The following is an 18,296-nucleotide window of genomic DNA, read 5'->3' on the forward strand; positions in this document are numbered from 1 at the left end:
GACATGCAGGTTAGGTTAACTGGTGACTCTAAATTGACCGTAGGTGTGAATGTGAGTGTGAATGGTTGTCTGTGTCTATGTGTCAGCCCTGTGATGACCTGGCGACTTGTCCAGGGTGTACCCCGCCTTTCGCCCGTAGTCAGCTGGGATAGGCTCCAGCTTGCCTGCGACCCTGTAGAACAGGATAAAGCGGCTACAGATAATGAGATGAGATGCCATAATAATTTGGCATAAGATATTTATATCTACATTAATTTTTTATTCTAATTTTGTGCAAGAGTGTCACACCTGCGCGCCTTCGCGTGTGCATCAGATCAACTCTCAGGCGCGCTCTGGACAGCGTGCGCACCAAGCAGACTCTCACACACATGCCGTAAACAACTCGCACCTGCACAGGATTAAGGCGCAATCAGCGCGCCAATATAAAAACTGTGAAAACACACTTACTTTGCGAAGTATTGAGATGCATTGCTGACACATTATCGAGCCTTATTTCCTTGTTTGGTTTCCTGATCCCTCATTTCCTGTTTCTCGTCTTTGATTCTGCCAAGTCTACGCTAGCCTGTTTGTGCCTCACTCGACCTGTCGCCTGTTTCACCATTTTATGATTTTGCCTGGATTGTTTACCGGTCTTCACTTGTATTAATAAACACATCTTCTGCACTTACATCCATCTCCCAACCATCTCTGACAGAATACTTCACACTCTCTGACAGAGAGAAGCACATTCACCTGTTCATACGTCACGTTCAGGAACAAACTAATGTTAATGGCGCTGAAACAGCCACCATCAAATGGCGCGGTTGGAGTCTTGTTCTCGGACTCGACTCAAAATTTTTTTAAATGACTTGGATTTGAACACTCGAGAATGGACTCGGACCCGAGGTTTAGTGACTCGACTACAACACTGGATTGTTGATATGGTAAAGTTTGCTGTGAGGAGATGTTATCATTTATGGAAGGAGTCTTCAGGGTCGGCGCTTTGTAACAGTCTAAAAAGAGGATTTCTTTTTGCTTTGGTTTCTCTGTAATACAACAAACATTTTGACATGCTTTTTATATATTTTTTTTATCTTATTAACATCAAGAAACTGAAAAAAAAGAGAAGCCAGGAATGAAATGACTCTTCACAGATCCTGTAACAAGTGATAGCAAGAACATACTTGTTTTTTTGGACACACTGTGAAAAATACGCTTACACTAGGAGTCCATTTCTGTCCCCCAGGGTACAGTCGAAACTAATGTACCCTCTAGGGCTCATTATTGGACCTCAAGGTAGCTATACGTACCTTTGTACAGTCAAAACGGTACATCTATATTCCCACACAGTACACAAAAGGTACAAATAAGATTAGAAGATGCTGCCCCAGTGACAAGCTCTTGTACCCTGAAACGTATAATAACGTACTTTATTTTTTTCGTGGTTCGGTTTCCATCAAATCGTGTGCTCTGATTGGCTCATGAGCGGTCCAGAATCCTATGATCCGGACCTTTGGTGACTCACTTGTTCACAACAACAACAACAACAAACATAGTAGCAATTTTTTGTCAACATTTTTGTCGCCTCGACCAGGGAAGTGATCTCAATCAAGTTTTCTTTTTGGAAAATTCCGAGCTGACGTAGCTTGTCAAACAGGTTTTTGACGAGCTTGTAGCAGGTTTGTTTGAAATATGGTTTCCCTTTCAGGCGTTCTCATTTTCTGTTCGAATTTGGTAAAGAAAAAAATAGATATATTATTTACCAGCTTAAGGTCGGTCCGTATTGATGACCGAGGTCTTGAAAATATTGATGGGCCGAGGTCAGTATTTTCAAAGCCGAGGTCACGGTGTTTCATGATACGGACCTCCTAGCTGGTAAATAATATATATTTATTTTCTGAGAGTACATTCTACGTAGCTATAAATGGATAAACAGTATGCTCTGTCATTCTTGAATAAAAATACATTGTACTTGTTGGCAAATTTGCTGTGTTTTAAGAGGAATAAAAAACGCTCCACGGCTTGCGTTTACCGATTCACAATAATCCACTTTGGGATAAAATCAGGTGATGAGTTTATGACATCACGTTTTGTTTGTCGCGAGTCATCCATCATCCACATTTCACAAAAATAACTTTTCTTTCTCAATTCTTCACTGATTTTTATTCTTTTTGGTAGGAAGGTCAGTCTGCCTGGGGTGCATATACTGTAGCTTCTACCCAAATTTGCATAATTGCAATTGATAATGAAGGTATGGAGTAATTAAAGGGGAACTGAAGGCAAATTTTTTATTATCAAAATTCTCTTTATCTCATTTTATAAAATGTAGGAATGCATTTCTGATAGCTATTTTGTCGCTGCTATAGCAAGTTATGAGCGTTTGAAATACGCTCTGTAATATATCAGTCCGTATGTCGAAGCAATGGCCGTAAACGGGATTCGCTGAGACCTGTGCGAGACATCGTAGGACGGAAGTAAAACGTACAGCGGAAATCAAACTGACCGACATCTGCCAACGTTGTCAAAAGACGCGCGCGCCCTCTTTTGAATGCTGACGTACGGTAATCAAGCTGGACGTTTTCCCTGTGTCCGAAATCGCTCCATACTCACTATACGGGGCACTATATAGTGTGGACGCCATTTTGTAGTGCTGTCCGAAACCTGAGTGAGGATTATGTGGGAAATGCGCTCAGTATAATATGTATTTATCACAAAAATACACGCATGTATTTATTATTTTGAAAATCCACCAGCCGCCTGATCTGGCACATTTTAATTGTGCGACAGTAATGACGTAAATACTGTACCAGCGTGATGGACCCGTCCTCATCCTGTCGTCTTTCTAGCTCTCCTCTACTCCACATTGGTTCAGAGTCGTATGGAATAATCTCCATGTCACGTATGCGAGGGAGGCGGATGTATGTGCAGAAGTATACAGTTTAATAAAGTGCAGTATATATACACAGTGAGACGATATATACACAGGCAAACAATCCAAAATGGGAGGCTAGATCTCATCTCATTCTCATCTCATTATCTGTAGCCGCTTTATCCTGTTCTACAGGGTCGCAGGCATGCTGGAGCCTATCCCAGCTGACTACGGGCGAAAGGCGGGGTACACTCTGGACAAGTCGCCAGGTCATCACAGGGTTGACACATAGACACAGACAACCATTCACACTCACATTCACACCTACGGTCAATTTAGAGTCACCAGTTAACCTAACCTGCATGTCTTTGGACTGTGGGGGAAACCGGAGCACCCGGAGGAAACCCACGCGGACACGGGGAAAACATGCAAACTCCGCACAGAAAGGCCCTCGCCGGCCACGGGGCTCGAACCCGGACCTTCTTGCTGTGAGGCGACAGCGCTAACCACTACACCACCGTGCCGCCCGGAGGCTAGATCAAAAATGAGAATACGGGCAAAAGGGTCGGTCAAGGCGCAAACAGTACATCAAAGGCTAAGTGAGGACAAGAACGAGAAACAGGCACAAGGATCGTGAAACAGGAAATCAAGACAACGGGTAGAAAGGCTCGGTAATGCGTACATGCGTATCGTGATACTTCGCGATGCAAATGCATCAGCACAGTCCTTAAATAGGCAAACACATAGTTCCTTAATTGAGCTCAGGTACGCCTTGTTCACGGTGCGCGTGCTGGAGTCCACTCGGAAGTCTCATGAAGATCGCGCGGATAAGCGACGCCTGCCGTGGATCAAACGAACTACATTCAACATGGCTAAAAAGCAAAAAGGCTGATAAGTGTAATATACATAATATGCCAATACGAGTGACGATATAAGGTTAATAAAACCGAAAACGTAATTGAATAACACGTTAATTAAGAAATAAAGCAAGTTTAAAAATGGCTTCAGTTCCCCTTTAATCAATCCCTAACGAGCAGTTTCCACACAAATCACTTCTTTTCCCTCAATTCTTCGCCGATTTTGATTCTTTCTGGCATGAAGGTAGGGGTACCGAGGGTACATAGAACTTCTACCCGGATTTGCGTCATGACAATTATTTATGAAGTTATGGACTAATTAAGTCTAAATGCTTTAGCAGTTCAACAAAAATCGCTTTTTCTCAGTCAATTCCTCACCGTTTTGGATTATTTCTGGCAAATAGGTCAGTATTCCTAGGGTGTATATAGCTTCTATATATGTATAGCTTGTATATATTGTATATAGACCCTTTTCACTCACGTGACCTTCGTAAACGCGACCGCCATTTTGGACATGAAGAAATAACGGTTCATGGCACAGACCCTTTCGGTTCTCGCTCATCTAGCTGCTACAATGACTGCTTAGACTGCAACAATAATACCTAACACACATTTAAGTATCCGTCATAAAGACGTGAAACTCGTCGAGTGACGAGTGTGTTCATTGATAAGCTAACACAATCTAAAAGTAGACATACCATCACACTGCTCTGGCCCTGTGTACAGTTTACCTTCTATGGTTTGTGCACTCACTATTTGCCATTACTTTCTCCAACCCAGTGTTCGAACTATGCTGATATTTTCGAGGGGTCCCTTTTTTTCCCTTGGGGGGGGTGCTTGCGCTTGTCTCAGAGCGCGGATCTCCAAACACACGAGAAGCCTATCTTATGCACATATCACGCGGACTCCACACCTCCACACACGCATCGCGTCTGAAGTCATAACTCATCAGGGGAAATCGTGTCCGCATTGGCATGTTCAAAAAACAGCCTCGCGTCAACAATGATACCACACGCAAGAAAAAAAAAAACAGTCAGGCTACTCAACACATCTGATCCACAGCAGCACCAAAGCATCACTGGAAATCATGTCAACAACCAATCTTCCATTTCAACACGCGTCAACAAACAAATGGCACCACAAACATGAACGAATCGGTCAGGCTACCGATTCCAAACCCACAGCAGACGAATAATTAAATGCATCTTACCTTAAAGCAGAATCGACCACAAAGGAAGTCTGTTGGCACACTTCCTTTCTACTAGTTTGTCCCCCCAACCTGGCAGCAGCAGTCGTTGTCATATCGGTTTATTTTATCTTTGATGTAAACACAACACTTCGGATATGCAAACGCTTCCCATTACACACGATTGCTATGTCAATAAGCATCATTTTGCCAATATTTTAGAGACCATCCATCTTCTCCGTCGGTCAGCATCTGTCGGGATCCGATAAAATGATAAATCTTGCCTTGTGTGTTGATGGTTACTACATCCAGGTGCACAACAATATAATGACATGATGGAAGTCTTGCTGAAAGTAAAAACTTTCTTTGATGGCTATATTCCTTTCGATGCTTCGCCGTCGTTCCTCGTTGTTGGCTGTGGTAGACTACTGGTAGTACATGTCCAAAATGGTGGCCGCGTTTGTCGTGACGTCACGTGAAAAGGGTCCATAGCTTGCAACATTTATTGCGCAAGGAAGGTGGCCCACTTTAGATCGTTCCTTCTGGACTAGACGGGGCCCGAGTGAGCTACGCCATCATTGACGGACTCATTTCCCGATAACAGCATGCCTGGATGTGATCTTTCCCTTAATTAATAACCGCATTGTAATGAAGCTTATTTGAACTGATCTGCTTTATTGAGACTCTTGTTGGAAAAGTAGGTCGAGAAACTGTAAAAAGTGAAGATGATTTGCAAAAATAACAAAATGAGACGTTTATAAAAATCAAATGTGGATATGTCAAGAGAAAAACAGGAAGTCGAACTAATATTTGATGCGACTATCTGCAGGATATTTTGATTTACTCTTAGATCGAGCGCGCATGTTTATTTATTTCATATTGATTAAATATTTATTGCTGTCCTTAAATATTCAGCTCGATTGCACTACATGCATTAGCTCTATATTATGTTTGCAAAATCTACCATCTATGAATATCTTTATATATACGTTCATGTATTTCCATATCCATACATCCAGACAACACAGTCAGTCTTCTAGGAAGTGGGAATTAGTTTCAGTGTACGCCAGCGGTAACGGTTCACAGCGTGTACTTTTTAAACTACCATTAAAAGTTATCTCGAGTATCCCGTGAGTGTGTGTGTGTGAGTGAGAGATAACTCCATAACCTGTACATCACCTGTATTACTGACTGCTTTCCCCCCCATCCAAAACCTTGCAAGTGCAGACCCTGAGTACATCCATCAGCATACATATTCACGCTTTTGCATATTCAGTTTTACACCTCTAGGAAATATATGGATTTCTATTCCAAGATGGATGAGAATTCACCCTCCGCTGCTCATATTATTATGTATAAGCTTCAACCTCATAACCAAATGTGAATGTAATGAAAAAAAAAATCCTACATTGCGACAGTATTTATGCATTGTGCCACTTAAGATAAAGTTTGCTTAAAGAGTCAGAGAATTTGTGGAGTGTGTGTGTGTGTGTGTGTGTGTGCTTGTTTTTGAAGTTGCTTATAATCTGTTTCATTGCAAGCCATTCATTATTTTTGATGAAACAATGGATCCATTTTGAAGTCAGACTTCTTCACAAGCTGAGACGAAACACATAAAATGAAGAGTTACAAATATTTATTGTATGAAATGATTATGGATACAGTCTGTCACCTCAGGATTTGGAGATTCTTTCAGGATAAACATGCTATCTTGTGTTCCCATGCTATAAACTCAGATCTTTTTATTCCAACTGACTCGTATGCAATTTCCAAATTCCCAAATTCTAGATTATGTTGATTATTTGTATTAGTACAGCAACCAATCACACAGTCAACGGGACTAATTCCTAGCATTTCCATTTGCAGTTCCAGTTATTTCCCATTCGCCTACTTACTGTCAAGTATGAGGACATTGCAGAAGGCTGATTAATTCCAAAATGTCCATGAACTCAATCTGTTTGAACTGCAATAATGGAATGAGCACCAAGAAGCAGCAAGAAAAGAGAAACTTTTGCCCAATTGTGCACAGCACAACCCGGTAACATTTAAAATCCCCTTATTTATTTAATATGGATTTAATATCGTTTTAACCAGATGATGTCACATTAGCCATGGTTACTTCGATGCATTCGATACGTCCTTCAGATGTTAGCTAAACATGTCTCAGGAGGCACAAACAGGACAAAGTAGTGTGCACTATTCAGTGCAATGAGGAATGCACAGACCTGTACTTTGGGGAAACAAAACAACCACTTCACAAGTGCGTGGCTCAACACAGGAGAGCCAGTTCCTCAGGCTACATCCACATGCCAACGGCAACGAGATTTTTCTTTTTAAATATCGTGTCCACATGGGCAACGGATCAATAAAATATCAGATTCATCTGGCAACGCAACACTTGCTGAAAACGATGCAATACACATGCCACACCACTACGTGCGCTGTAAGATGGTCCCATCGGAGACACCAGAACAATAGAAGTAGACGCATGCGCATAAACCCCTTCTTCTGTAGCATCAGCCACATAAAGTTTTGATTATTAATCAGTAGCGTAAAACGAAAGACGCGGAAAGAGGAATGAATGGGGGTAGATGGAAGCCGGTACGCCAACATTCTGATATCCTCCAGAATTCTTTAATGGTCCGGAATAAATTGAATGCTACACGTTGATGGATTACTTTGTTCTTCTACGCCCTTTTTGAGGAATGTATTGTCGGACTTAAACCAACATCTGAAGAGGTGAGATCGCTCCTTTTTTTTTTTCTCTATTTTTGCTGGCGGGATTGTTTTTGTTTTTGGAAAGCAGTGAAAATATTTTGTAAGCGCGTTTCATGAACCAAGTTATAGGATTTGTTGACAACTCGCATCGAGTTCGTTACACTTCTACCCGGCGCGAAGCACTGACAGTCATGTGGTTGTGACGTCATCGTAAACAAATCCATTCTACTCATCCAGATGACTTCTCAACGGTGCTGTTGCCAGATTTTTCCACTCTGGAACCCATTCTCAAAAGATTTCGTTTTGGGGCACCCAAAACGCCGGTGCCGTTTGGACGCCAGGCCTAAACGATAAACAATTTTATCAGATTCACCTGAATCCATTGCCGTGTGGACAGGGCCTCAGGCCAGGACTCTGCAGTCTATCTTCATCTCAATAACAAAGGACACTCGTTTCATGACTGCAGTGTACACATTTTAACCAGAGAAAACCGGTGGTTTGAAAGATGCCATCTTCATCAACCTGGAACAACCATCATTGAACAGAGACACCACTTATCAACCACCTCCAATACAGTCCTTGGCACACCTCCCAGAAAACTGAATACACATCCACACCAAGACTCGGCTGACTTCAATGACTCGTGATGGCAGAAATAGCCAACAACCCACAGATCACCCTAACGACCGTCTAGGCTGCTCACAGTGTTTACACCTGGTCTCCAGTGACCCTAACATCTACAGGATGACTAAACGACCCATGTGATCTCCTTAGGGTTGGTTTTGGTCCACTAGAGGATAAATACCTGGAACTCCCCACTCGTCAGACAGAACCGAAGAAGCCTTTCGGATGAGAGGCGGAATGTCTTCAAGGATTTCAAGCAAGTGCAGTTGCCTTCTCTAGCACCTACGGTTTATAATGACCTGGATGACTGAGAACCTTCACAGACATATCTTGGGAGAGGTGAGCGGTCTGTAAAACCATCATGCAATTAGCTGTAACTTACTTCTCGTTCAAATGAGTTACAGAGAAACACTTGCATATTGAAGATACATAACTGTAAGAAGGTTCTGGGTTTGAACCTGGAGTTTGCATGTTCTCCTTGTGTGGGTTTCCTCCAACAGTCCTCCCAAAGACATGTGGATCAAGTCAACTGGTTACTTTAAATTGCAAACGTGAGTGTGAATGCTTGTTCATCTCTGGGTTAGCCCTGCAATAGATTGATGACCTCTGCAGGGTGTAGAGCACCTTTCACCTGACCTCAGCTGGGATTGGCTCCAGCTTCCCCTGAGACCCTAATGGATGGAAGGATGGATGGATGTTGTGGTTGCCAAATTGTGGTTGTATTAGATGAATAAAATTTTACAGAATGTGCTGTTATTGGAAAATAATCAACTTCTGGGTGTTGAACAGGTACTCTACTTCACACTGTTGATTATTTTCCTGTAACAGTATGCCTGTCAATAGAAGTTCACTGCAAACCCATAAATTAATCCTTGCTGAAAAAAAAAAAAGTCGAGGTAATGAGAAACTAAAGGGTACTAATCACTATTCAGTCTGTAACCCAGCAAAGTCAGCAGCTTGGGTAACCGCTGCCCTATCGCCTATGAGTCAGGTTACGTAGCTAAAGCAGAAAGGTTCCAAGTTCCACTCCAAGATGGCAGCTTATTTTAATCACACCTTAGATGTAATGTTTCATATCAAAAACTGCTGAAAAAGTTAATTCTGGATACAACAGAAAGGTGTCCGGATTAACTTTTTCACCAGTTTGTGCTACAGTAGCTCTTTTGTAGGATGGGACCATATGGGCTAGCCTTCATGCCCCATGCAAATCTATGAGCCTTCGACACCCATGACCCTGTCACTGGTTCACCGGTTGTCCTTTGGATCCTTGGACCTCTTTTGGTCAATATTAACCACTGCACACTGGGAACACCCCACAAGATGTACCATTTTGGAGATGATCAGACCCAGTCATCTCACCATCACAATTTGTCCCTTGTCAAAGTCACTCAAATCCTTACGCTTGCCCATTTTTCCTGCTTCCAACACATCAACTTCAAGAACTGACTCTTCTCTTGCTGTCTAATATATCCCACCCCTTGACAGGTGCCATTGTAATGAAGATAATCAATGTTATTCACTTCACCTGTCAGTGGTCATATTGTGATGGCTGATTGGTGTGTGTGTGTGTGTGTGTGTGTGTGTGTGTGTGTGTGTGTGTGTGTGTGTGTGTGTGTGTGAATAAAATTGTGTTCAGTTTCACTGGTTGGTTAATGAGCCAAACATCTATTTGGTTGATCCCTGCAATCGAAGCATTAAATCAGGGGGCTTATGGGAGAATTTACCTTTAATAGTTGCTTCATGATTGTTTTTACGAGCACCTGGTGTGGCGAGACACTTGGCGGTTCCATTTCCTCCAACCTCCTTAAAAAGGAGTGTGTTGTGTGTTGTGGCATTCACACGTGATGCTCGTGAGGAATGGGTGATGGAAAGCTTCACCATGCTGTGACACCAGCTGTGTGTGGTGTCTGGATCCTTGGCCAACACACCTCTCTCCATCTGGAATGGAGCTCCAGAGGCAATTTCAGCACTTTAAAGAGCTGTTGGAGAAACATTCGTACGTATTCTGTCTGTCAAGGTGTTTGAAGCTCAAGTGCCAGCTGCACAGGGGGGTTGGATTGAAAGACATAAATTAACAAAGATGTCCACATACCACAAAGATGTCCACATGGGACTGATAGCAAGATGGTGTTTACAACGAGTTGTGTAGTGTATAATGTGAGTCATGTGCTGTAAATAATCAACTTGTGGTCGAAACCGTGGCTCAGTTTTGTTTTGGTCCACATCAATCAACCCCATCCTTGATTATTTTCCCATTATACATCCAGTCGAGTTTTATTTTTTTCATTCTTCTTACTTAGCCTTGGCTCTTGAACTGTATATGGAACAGCGAGTGCAGTATCATTTCATCTGATAAACTCTTCCAGGTCGTATTGAATATCTGTTATTGGCAAATGAAGAGCTGGTTTCCAAGTTTCTAAAGCAAGCTTCCTTAATTCTTTAACCTGAGGGAATGTACATAGATATTTGCATATATTTACATATATCTATCCACAGCAACATCAACATGCCCATAGCTGCTATTGATATGAATATGTAAAGCAGTGCACCATTCTGGGTTTGATGTATTATACTGGAATGAGGCTGTTTGTTTCAGAAGTAACCAATCCCAATTTACAAAGCCACAGTTTTCAGACCTCTGGTCTAATCCTGAAGACAGTTTCACCACTCGTTCCTCATTAGAGCTTTATAAGAACAGGTTGGAGCAGAGTGGAGAAACATCTTCATAAGTATTCTACTCTCACTCTCACTGTGTAAACCTTCTCTTTTTATTTTACACTTATGTGATTCTTGTTTTATTGCAGGCTATAAAGGTAATTATTCTATCCACATTCACTGGATATGAGCAATCGTATGCTCTGATTGGCTACTCTAGTACGAGGATATCAGCTCATATACTGTACCGTGAGTAGAGAAAAACAAAATGGCGGCGCGTGTTGCTGAACCAACCAAGGACGTAATAAAAACTCTACTCAAAAACAAAACCACAAAAAAGCAACAAAATACGGAATAAAAGTATTCGATGGTAAGAACGTCTCATCTCATCTCATTATCTCTAGCCGCTTTATCCTGTTCTACAGGGTCGCAGGCAAGCTGGAGCCTATCCCAGCTGACTACGGGCGAAAGGCGGGGTACACCCTGGACAAGTCGCCAGGTCATCACAGGGCTGACACATAGACACAGACAACCATTCACACTCACATTCACACCTACGCTCAATTTAGAGTCACCAGTTAACCTAACCTGCATGTCTTTGGACTGTGGGGGAAACCGGAGCACCCGGAGGAAACCCACGCGGACACGGGGAGAACATGCAAACTCTGCACAGAAAGGCCCTCGCCGGCCACGGGGCTCGAACCCGGACCTTCTTGCTGTGAGGCGACAGCGCTAACCACTACACCACCATGCCGCCCTGGTAAGAACGTATTTTAAAAATATATATTTTTTAAGAATTATTATTATTATTGTAGCATTTTTCACAAATTGCTCCTGTCATTTTGTCGGTTTGTTTAAATTCCAAGCGAAAATTATTTTGTTGGACGTTTTGTATAAAGTTTTTATTTATCGAATTTGCAAAAAATTAAAATTAAAATGCTCCATTTCTCAAAATCCAGTGAATGTGGATAGAATAAAACAGTTACTGCACTCATTCTTGTCGTACATGGCTTATAGCGACTCATGTTCGTGGAATAACTGTTAATTGCCGATGTCATTATGCTGCGTTTTACTTCGCTCCAAAGTCTGAACTCTTAATTATGTCTTTTTTTTTTTAGCTACAAAATGAGGGAAAAACAGACACATCCATGTTGCATGTGTTTATAGTGAACTAAAAAATGAGGAATGGAAACACATGCATTTTGGGGGAAAAAGAAAAACTCTCAAATACAGTATCACACAAAAAAAAAAAAAGTTTTCATCATTGCGTGAGGTAGTTTTTTGGACAATTTCCTAAAGTGATATTTTGCAAAATTGAAATGGAATCACATTTTTCACATTTAAGTCACATGACATGAAGATAAAATGGGAATGCTACTTTTCGGAAAAAAAAAAGCATTCTGTAAGAGCTACTGTGAGGGGAGAAAACACAGATTTAATCATATAGCATCACTTAAAGCTAGACGGCCTTTTGATTTCATAAAATCGGTAAAATTTAGTTCCCTCTGAAATTTTGCCATTGTGATATGTTTAGTTCTGTAACATCTAAAAAAAACCCAGGCCGTTCTGTGGCTGGGAAGTGATTTTAATCTGAGGGGATTAAAGCAAATAATGTGCATGAAATCGCTTGCTTCGCGCAGTCAAGCAGACAGAGGAAGTCCGTGTGTGCGCATGCGCAGGTTTACCTTCAACCGTGCACTGATAGTTCCATCATTCTGTCGCTAAATGAACAGCTGATCACACTGAGGTGCTCGCTGACCACCAGTATTTATTAGTTTGGTCCTGTGTTTCCTTTCTTTCACAACATAACATCTTTTCTTCTCGCTTTCTGTTACTGTAGTCGGTCTTTCACGTTTCATTCACACACTCACGTCCTCCATTTTTCTCTCCTGTTTCAAATTTGTATCCTACAATGCCTTGCGTGAACAGGGAAAGCCCACCACGTGATGCATGACGTCTGTGACTCGAATTCAGTAGCTTTTGGTCCACTAAACAAAAATAATTGGGTGTCGGGGGAAATTCTTTTTCATGACCTACACTTGAAAAATCTGAAAGGCGGTCTACCTTTAATGGAAACAGACCACTCGCAATTGTGTTTGGTCAAAATTTTTAAATTCTATTGTGCAAAAAAACAAAAATAAAAAACCTGCAATGGAAACCTGGCTTATTTAGGCTACATCCACACGACAACGGCAACGAGATTTTTTTTTTTTAAATATCGCGTCCACATGGGCAACGGATCAGTAAAATATCAGGTACATATGGCAACGCAACGCTTGCTGAAAACGATGCAATACACATGTCACACCTCTACGTGCGCTGTAAGACGGTCCCATCGGAGACACCAGAACAATAGTAGTAGACGCATGCGCATAAACCCCTTCTTCTGTAGCATTAGCCACATAAAGTTTTGATTATTAATCAGTAGCGTAAAACGAAAGACGCGGAAAGAGGAATGAATAGGGGTAGATGGAAGCCGGTACGCCAACATTCTGATATCCTCCAGAATTCTTTAATGGTGCGGAATAAATTGAATGCTACACGTTGATGGATTACTTTGTTCTTCTACGCCCTTTTTGAGGAATGTATTGTCGGACTTAAACCAACATCTGAAGAGGTGAGATCGCTCCTTTTTTTTTTTCTATTTTTGCTGGCGGGATTGTTTTTGTTTTCGGAAAGCGCACGGGCGGTGCGCGGTTTGGTTATACTCAGTACTTCCGCAGTGTTTGGACTAAAGACTCTGCCCTAAGGGCTATTCTCTCACTCTCTCTCTCTCTCTCTCTCTCTCTCTCTCTCCCTCACTTTGCACCATTACACAATAAATATTCACAGTGAAAATATTTTGTAAGCGCGTTTCATGAACCAAGTTATAGGATTTGTTGACAACTCGTATCGAGTTCGTTACACTTCTACCCGGCGTGAAGCACTGACAGTCATGTGGTTGTGACGTCATCATAAACAAATCCATTCTACTCATCCAGATGACTTCGCAACAGCGCCGTTGCCAGATTTTTCCACTCTGGAACCCGTTCTCAAAAGATTTCGTTTTGGGGCACCCAAAACGCCGGTGCCGTGTGGACGCCAGGCCGAAACGATAAACAATTTTATCAGATTCACCTGAATCCGTTGCCGTGTGGACAGGGCCTTAGTTTCTCAGAACAGTCAACTGTATGGTCACGGTTATAGATTTAACCAACGACTCTACTAATCTATCGATGTTGACTGATCTAAAGAAAATACTACTGCAAACTACATTTTAAAGTTGTAAAAAATCAATTTTTTTTCCTGTTGATATTTTATTTCTCTATAACAGAAGTCCTGAAGTGTTTTTTATTCTTCTGATTCCACAGCAGTTTTAATTTAATACAACAACAACAAAATACACAGGTTGTCACTGTAGGTATCATGCCGCCATCTTGTGTCAGAACTACAATTCCCAGGCAACTTCCGTGTGACCTACGTCACGCGTGGGCGGGATCACCTACGTCAGTCTGCCATGCACGCATAAATCCAAGCGGAAGCGCTTCCATTTTGTCTCTCACGGCTGGCTTCCGATGGATCTGGACGTATAAAGAGGCGTGCTCTCCACCCCAAAAAGACGTCTTCTTTCTTGCAAGATCCATCACTCAGCGCGATTTTCCTTCTTACACTTGGCAAAGGTAAACTCTAGAGTCGCGCGATCTTTAAACTCAACCTGAGTTACAACCGGTTTACTTGCATTAGAAGTGACGTCACGACTGCAGCCCAGGCAGTTAAAAGTTAAGAAGCGATTGAATCCTTTTTAACTCAAAAGCGCTGTGCATCTCATTCTGATCAGAGACTTTTCCTCACGAACGCTGAGGTTCGGACCAAGAATCCTCTGCTTTCCACGGGAACCACCCAAGTGCTCCGCTGGACCCGAAAGTTTCTACGCCTCCATCACGAGCGGCTCACGTGCTCCCACGGCGAGGCCCGAGACTACACCGGCGAATAGTTCTTCATATCTTGCTAAAGGCAGGATTAAGTAAGATTTTGGCATTTGGGCATAATTAGGATAGTCTTAGGAATTTGCTTTTATTGAAATAGTGTGAATTTAAACCCAGGTTTATTGTTACACTGTTGAACACGCAGCGTGTTGATTTATTTTTGGTTCTATGTTCTCTCAATTGTTTAATAGATAGGCTGCGCATGCTTCTCTTCTCTTTTATTCTTACTAACATTATAATTTCATTATACATCTTGATCTCATTAAGATTTCAGTGGATTCAGTATGGTTATGAGCTAGTGGGTTAGCTACAGCTTCCCTTTTGTCTGCTTAGCAACACAAAGCTAATCAAGGCCTACCATGTGCTCAGCAGGCCATCAGGCCTGATAAACCACACCTCAGCTAGAAATCCACAAGCTAGCTTTTAGTTAGCTACGGCTAATACCCTTGTCTTTAGCAACACGTGCTCAGTAGGCCTCACCAGGCCTAACAAACACACTTTAGCTAGGCCATAGGGCCTTTAGCAAACTCACACTAGCAACACAAGGCTAAACACAGAGCTAATCCTTTGTTCTGTTTAGATAACATTCTTTTGTTTAGCTACCAACAAGCTAGGCCTCCACCACGTGTAGTTAGCTACACGAGGCTAAACACATGGTCAAGTCCTTCTCTCACACACACACACACACACACACACACACACCCCTCACTGCTTGTATATATTGGTTTATTATTTTTATCTTTGTATAATAAAGTCATTTATTAAACAAACTGTGTTTATTTGTGAACAACAATATCTGAAGTACCCAATCTTCTCAAAGAATTCAAAAAGGGTGCGTATGTTATGTAATATGGTAAGTGATCGTAATAATTTGGAAATATACCATAATTTAGCTGTTTGGTAATTTATTATTAAGCACAAGGATTAATGGTATGATTCACTAAATGATTCATTGAACGATTCACCAAATGATTCACTAAATGATTCATTGAACGATTCACTAAATGATTCACTAAACGATTCACTGAATGACTCACTTCAAATGAGTGATTCTATGGTATGATTCAATTCAAACGAGTCAAATTAAACGATTCAATGGGATTGATTCATTTTAATTATTGACCTTCAAAATTTAATGAGACTGATTTAACGAGATTGATCACTTAATTTCAATAATTAACTGATTGCACCCACATCATGTTACAGAGAAACAGCGTAAACCTTCCCATGTCAGCAAACTTAAAGCTTTAGCTCAATCTCTGACAGTCACAGAATGTGTCTTTGTAAATAACCAATCTCCAATCCAAAGAAATATGTCAAGAATCGACGCATGAGCAGAAAATGACAGTAAATTTATTGAAGATTCAGCAAACCGTGCAATAAACGAGTGTTCAGAGCAACTGATGTACTGAAAGCTTGATAAATCTTGTTGTTGTTGTTTTTTAACACGCATTATATTCACTATCTATGGCTGTGAACTCATTCCATAACTAGAAGGGCACTTGGTAGAGTAGAGCGCATACCTCCACCAAGCCACATACTATCAAAATTGAATCAATGGAATGTAGGATAATACTAAAGCCGTCCACCAAATTTCACCCAAATCCGTTCATTACTTTTTGAGCTACACTTGAAAAAAAAAAATCCTGGATCGACTTAGAAATTCAGATTTACATCAAACTCTAATCAATTGTTCCTTGGCCCATGACTCACCTTTCCTCCAAATTTCATCCAGATCCGTTCACTACTGTTTGAGTTACGTTGAAAATTTGGCAGAGGTAGTGAATACCTCTCTCGACCTGTACAGCAAGATGTCGCCAATCATTCCGGTTTTGAGCAGAGTCACCTGCATCTTCCCAGGTGATGTTGAGTTGTTTCAGATCTTCTTTGCAGGTGACGCGCCATGTCTTCTTGGGTGTCCCTCTCTTTTTTCATCCCTTTGGTGGTACCCACTCTATAGCTGTCTTGGGTATTCGTTTTTCTGGCAGTCGGAAAACATGACCTGCAAGTCTCACTCGTCTTCCCACCACAATCTCTTGCAGGCTGCATAGATTGGCTCTTTTCAGGACTTCAGAGTTTGCGATTCTGTCCCTGGAGGTGATCTTGAGTATTTTGCGCAGACACCGTTGGTGGAATACGTTCAACTTCTGAGTGATCTTGGCAGTCATTTTCCAAGTTTCTCCTGCGTAGACTGCTGTTGGCAGAACAATGCTCTGGTACAGCAGGATCTTCATATGGTTGCTAATCGAAGTACTGGCCCAGATCTTGTTCATTCTTCTAAACATTGCTGCTGCACGCCCAAGTCTGGAGTTGACATCTGTCTCAGTATGCAGTAATGCTGCCCAGGTAGGTGAAGTTGGTGACATCTTGATTCATGAGAATTTGCATCTCTCTTTGCCCACTGACCTGCATTACCTTGGTTTTCTCTGAGCTGATCCTTTGGCCCGCCTTTGCCACTTCTTCAGCCAGTCTGGTCATCATTTGTTGGAACACCTTCTAACTAATCAGAATTGAGCACTCAGTAGCATTGTGGTATAAATAAAATGACAGCGTGCCACTGATAATGCAACTTGTACTGTTCTTCTGCCAGCAGAGCTTCAACTATATTCTATTGTGCAAGATACATTTTGATGCTTGAACAAGACAGATGGACGAGACAGTACTCAAAGACTTCCACTTGTAAGCATTCAGTCCTTTTAGAACCATCAAAGAGCCCTTGCTTTGGGGAATTGATAGAGGAGAGCACTGGGGTTGACTGCAATGTTTGGACAGTGTTCTTACTCGAAGCAGAAGATGCAGTAATGAGCTCTCTAACTGATTTAATGAAGTCCAAATGTCATTCATTATTCCATGTTTTCCTTACAGGGGAGGGGGGTGATGGAGGGAGAGGGGCGGGGCAGGGATGGTTGGTGGGTCTCCGGTGTGGCGTAATAGTCTGCAGACGATGTTAGTTGAATTTGACTTGGTACGCCTCATATCATTGCAGCCATCTTTATGTTTCCACAAAATGTGGAGAGCTTAATGATCACAAGATCATTAGTAGTGCAGATGAGGCATTAAAGCAGGCACTTAAACATCCCAACACATTATGGAGAGGAAATAAAAAAAAAAAAAAGAACGATGTGAATGCCATTGAAAGCAAAAAGCACCAAAGGAAAAAAGTGTGGTCTGAGGTTGTACTGACGCTGTAGTTGTAGTTTTCTGTCCTATTTTTTTTTTAATCCGGTGTCTTTTCTTCCCTCAACAAATTCACCAAAGTACTTTGAATGCACTCCCAATTTTGTGTCGTTTCCTTCTGAGACTTGACTTCCTATTTCTTTCTAAACATACTGTAAAATGAGAAAAAGGGGGTGTGATTACTTTTTGGCACGGTTGGTTGATTGCACAGCATTTTTCTGGTTGGAAAAATAATTTTGTATAATGACAGCGGGAGATGAAATGTT

The 18,296-nt window shown here is 41.7% G+C and overlaps 1 protein-coding gene across 3 annotated transcripts in view; it reads left to right on the forward strand.

Annotated features, from left to right (window-relative positions):
• Nucleotides 1-18,296, forward strand: part of fhit (fragile histidine triad diadenosine triphosphatase) — a 623,061-nt gene that overhangs the window by 368,062 nt on the left and 236,703 nt on the right. The gene's annotated exons all lie outside the window — the stretch shown is intronic.

Source organism: Neoarius graeffei, chromosome 26 (genome assembly GCF_027579695.1).
Source record: "Neoarius graeffei isolate fNeoGra1 chromosome 26, fNeoGra1.pri, whole genome shotgun sequence".
Classification (NCBI taxonomy): Eukaryota; Metazoa; Chordata; class Actinopteri; order Siluriformes; family Ariidae; genus Neoarius; species Neoarius graeffei.